We start from the raw sequence: 4,812 nt of genomic DNA, 5'->3' as shown, positions 1-4,812 counted from the left end.
TCCTCTCTCACTAAAGACACTGATGACAGAGTGCAGAAGCTGTGTTCATTGTAGGTGTAGCCTGGGTTCCCTCCCTCCTGGCTGTGTTTGAGGGAGACATAATTTGGTCACCCTTGGGCATCTTACACTAGGTAGAAGCAGGTGTACCTTGTGCTGAACAGAGAGATGTTGTGTCCACAGCCAGGGCTAAATCCTGGGGCCTGTGCATTCCCTCATAAAATGTGCACACCTGAGCCCCAACTCATGCACCAACACTGCCACAGCAGGAAGAATAAGCATGACCCTTGCCCCTGCAGCAGGAGCTAGTTCTATCCTCACTTACCACTTGCACTGACAGGTGGGATGGATCACTCCCTGAAGAAATCCTGGGACAATGTTCTCAGTAGAAAACATGGATTTGTGCCAGGGAAAAGCATCGGCGTTTGAGGATCATGCAAGTCCAATCCCATTTCTACGTAACAAAATGTTTTTTCTATTGTGTTTCTTTGGAGTAGAAGTTTTCTATTTTTTTTCTAATTCACCATTTCTTTTTTCCCTTGTGAGTATATTTATGTGTCCACACTCTCACATGCTTGCTGCACAACAGGGAGGGAGGTCAAGATGGAAAGGACGGGAAGCATCCAGGAGGCACTGGCATGGGGGAGGAGAAGGGACAAAGAGGGTGTCTGTCCCCACCTGGGCCCCCACCACCTCCTAACCAGGAGGTGGACCTGGAGCTGCAAGAACAGGAAGTGCTTACTCTGACTTGGAGGAAAGTTTCAAAGTGCAGTAATCTCCTTTACAAAAAGCCTCTTCCCTCCGCTCTCTGCCCCTCAATGAAGCCCAGCTCCCTGCACAGCCTGTCCTTGAGGCTTTGGCAGGACAAGGTCATGGGGAAGGGCTGTGGACCACAAGGGCTTAGGCATAGTGGCTGCCAGGCATCAGGGAGTGGTCCCTTCTGTGGTCCATCTGGTCCTGCAGGTGGGCAAACTTGGCCAGCTCACTGAGCTCCTGGAACTGTTGGTCCATCTTGTGGCTGACCAGTGAGTGGTAAAAGTGGACAGCGAAGATGTTGAAGACCAGGCCAAAGGGCACCATGATGGTGGTGGACGCGATGGCTGCCTCCTGGCCCGGGGTGATGCCGCTCTCACTGCTGTTGTTGGAGGCTGCACCACCAGCCAGGGGCTTGCTGGTAGGGCGTGGCTGCCCCTGGCTGCTTCTTGAGGGGCAAGAACTTGACCCAGCAGAGCAGCACGACCTCAGCCAGGAAAAGCAGTGTGCCAATGACAGTGGAGATGGCCCAGGCCAGCTCGATGTGGTGATGCATGCGCTCGTGGGGCGACTCCTTGACGGAGTTGAGGTTGTGGACGTTGCTCATGGCCTCGATGTTGGGCAGGATGCAGGTGCTGATCCTGAGTGCAAACAGGTGCACGGTCACCAGCACCGTGGTGCAGGTGCTGAAGGCGATGAGCAGCCCTGGTGGGTAGTCGTGCTCAGCGTCCAGCTACACCTCCACCATGGCCACCATGGTGAAGCCAGACAGCAGAGCCAAGATCCGGCTGGAGGCTTTGAGCTTGGCGCTGCTCAAGTAGAGCTTGCGCCAGGACAGCACCTGCATCGAGTGCTCCTTGAGGCTCATCACCTTGGAGTAACTCTGGCCAATCCAGCCCGGATAGCTGACTGCTGGTGGCAGCGGCAGCGGCGGTGGCGGGGACCCCAGGGGCTCCCCCGACCCTGCTGTGGTGATTCCAGCGGCTGCCGCTGGTGGTGCTACCGCCGCTGAGGGGAAGCTTGGGATTGTTGCTGCTCTGGGGCGGGCGGGCTCCAGATGCATGGAGCACACTGCAAAGGCATGGGCCAGCCCGGGAGCCTGCGAAGGCAGTGGCCCCCACCCCCCGCCGTGCCTCCGCCCACCCCCCACGAGGGCCCGGCCTTTATTCACCATTTTCTTTTCTTTTCTTTTTTTTTTTCTTTCTTTCTTTTTTTTTTTTTTTGACAGGCAGAGTGGACAGTGAGAGAGAGACAGAAAGAAAGGTCTTCCTTTTGCCATTGGTTCACCCTCCAATGGCTGCTGCAGCTGGTGCACTGTGGCTGGCGCACCGTGCTGATCCGAAGGCAGGAGCCAGGTGCTTCTCCTGGCCTCCCATGGGGTGCAGGGCCCAAGCACTTGGGCCATCCTCCACTGCACTCCCGGGCCACAGCAGAGAGCTGGCCTGGAAGAGGGGCAACTGGGACAGAATCCAGCGCCCCAACCGGGACTAGAACCCGGTGTGCCGGCGCCACAGGCGGAGGATTAGCCTAGTGAGCCGCAGCGCCGGCCACCATTTTCTACATCTTGAAAATTTACTGATTCTTCTCATTGTTCTATGTGTTTTTTGAATTCCTCATTTTGTTCCCATATTATCATTGATATTCTTGAGTGTTCCTCTGTGTACTTTTCTAGGTTGAACAACATGTATACCCAACCTCAGAACACCAGAATATATAAGCAAATGTTGAGAACTCTGAAGGGATAAACAGCAAGGGAACAAACATAGCATATCAATACTCCACTTTCAAGAGTGGTAGACTTGAACATTGTAAATCAACTTTTGCTAACAGTTACACAGAGAGCATTCTACCTGACAGCAGCAGAACATGTGTTCTTCTCAACAGCTGTCAACAATTCTCCAGGTGGGATCATCAGTTAATTCAGAAAATATGTGTCAGCAATTTTTAGAAAATTGGAGTCATATCATTGCTTTCATAACTCTAATAGAATAAAAATAGAAATCAATTCCAGAAAAATGGGAAAAGTCACACGTATGTGGATGTCAATCCACACTGTGTCAAACAGCCATTGGCTTGAAGAGGAAATCAAAAAGGAAATCAGAGAATATTTCAGTGGGTACATTTTGAGTTTTGAGCTGGGATCCATAGCCACAATCACAATCCTCAAGTCCAGGCTTGGGTACAAAGAGAAACCAGGTGGACATGGAAGGTCACCAGTAGAAAAGCTCTCTGAACACTGAGAACCATGGGGATCTTTAAACAGAGCAGACAGAAGTCTTCTTACTGCCCACAACAATTAAGGAGACCAGGATGCTGATGTTTATGACCGAGTTCAAAGGCAGGCTGCAAAATTATATATATTTTATATATAAACATTTCATAGTTGGCTGAGCTTTATTTTATAAATGGACTGAACATAAGCTCCTTCATTAACATTTAGTAAATAGTTCAGTTTGTTCATTCAACAAATGATCTTCACATGTCAGGCACTAGACACTATTCTAAGTATCTGGGATGGAGCAGCAAAAGACACACAATCAGAAAGGCTGCTTTTTAATAGGTCACACACCAGATATGAGAAAATGAATGAAAACTCACACTGATTCTGTCATAAGTGCTATAAAAATGTAAGTGTGGACAGAGAAAGAACTGGGACATAAAGAAGCTGCTTTGAGTACTCTGAACAACAATCAATCCATTTCCTCCTAAAGTGTAGTATCCCCCAGATGCTTGATCCTGAAGGGAGATATTTTAGAGATTTATTTATTTTGTTGAAAGGCAGAGTGAAAGGGAAGGAGATACACACACATAGGTGGTAGCTTTGGGATCTGCAAGGGGGGGAAGGCCTACACTTCTGGGAATGGAGAATCCCTACCCGTACTTCTGAGGAAGAAAAGTCCTTGTCAAGGTCCCTGTGGGTGCCTAAAGGTCAACCAATGAGGATCAGACCCGCCTCAACCTTTAACCCCCATGCCCTGAATCTATAAAAGGAGCCCTCCCAATCTCTGATGTGCGACTTCCCCAGCCCCTGCTTTGTTGCTCTGTTGGGACTGGGGAACCTCACCTGGGAGTGGAACCCCAATAAAAGCCTGTGAATTAATCTATTCATCTGCCTGCAAAGATTTGTTATGGGCTAGACACCTTGCAATAGGGGAGGAATAGAGAGAGAGAGAGAGAGAGAGAGAGAGAGAGATTTCCATTCACTGGTTCCCTCCCCTAAATGGCTTCAACAGTTGGGCCTGGGCCAGACTGAAGCCAGGAGTCAGAAACCCCATCTGAGTATTTCATGTGGGTGGCAAGGAGTCAAGTAATCAGGCCATTATCTGCTAATTCCTAGGCACAGGTTAGATTGGATCAGAAAGAACACAGCTAGGATTCAAGTTGGCACTCTGATAGGGGATGCAGGCTTCATAAGTGATAGTTTAATGTGCTGTACCACAATGCCAGTCCCAGCAAGTGAGTTTTATGTTCATGTTCTTGATGATTATTTCCTATTCCATATTTGCACTGGAACCTGTGAACTAAACTGCAGTAGAAGGTGAAGCAAAGTCTATTTTCCTGAGAACAAATGTAGGTTTCACTCAGATTTGTTCCTGGAGGATATTTAACACATATCAGGTTATTTCTTTGCTCTGGAACCTGTGAACTAAACTGCAGTGGAAGGTGAAGAGAAGTTGGAAAGGCCCCCTGCTCAGAGGCCTGGTCTGGCTCTGTGGTCAACTCTGGCAGTAGGCTGATAAGGAATCCAGTCAAGGTGGTGTAGCGGCATCTCAGCGGGAGTTTTGATCCCATACTTTGTGTCACTTAGCAAGGGGGCTAGTGAGCTGGTGCTTAAGCTCCAAGTGTGAGGAGATCCAGAGGTGCACAAGCACTGGGCCCACGCACACACACATTCACACACAGTGGGATTACAGCTCAGGGACAGCTCTGCATGTTGGCTTGTGCTGCTACCTGCTCCACGCAGAGTAGCGGGCTGCCTCTTCAGCTCCAGGTGTGTGGAGATGCAGAGGTTCACACACACCAGGCCATGATCCCCAAGAGGATGGAGAGTGGTGAAAGGGC

The 4,812-nt window shown here is 49.8% G+C and overlaps 1 pseudogene; it reads right to left on the bottom strand.

The window, feature by feature from the left end:
* Positions 1–422: 422 nt before the first annotated feature.
* On the bottom strand, positions 423–4,542 carry LOC100358487 (calcium release-activated calcium channel protein 1-like; annotated as a pseudogene).
* Between the last annotated feature and the right edge of the window lie 270 nt (positions 4,543–4,812).

This window comes from Oryctolagus cuniculus, unplaced genomic scaffold (genome assembly GCF_964237555.1).
Source record: "Oryctolagus cuniculus unplaced genomic scaffold, mOryCun1.1 SCAFFOLD_35, whole genome shotgun sequence".
Lineage (NCBI taxonomy): Eukaryota > Metazoa > Chordata > Mammalia > Lagomorpha > Leporidae > Oryctolagus > Oryctolagus cuniculus.
Note: the sequence above shows the minus strand (reverse complement) of the source record. Positions and strands in the feature narration are given on the sequence as shown.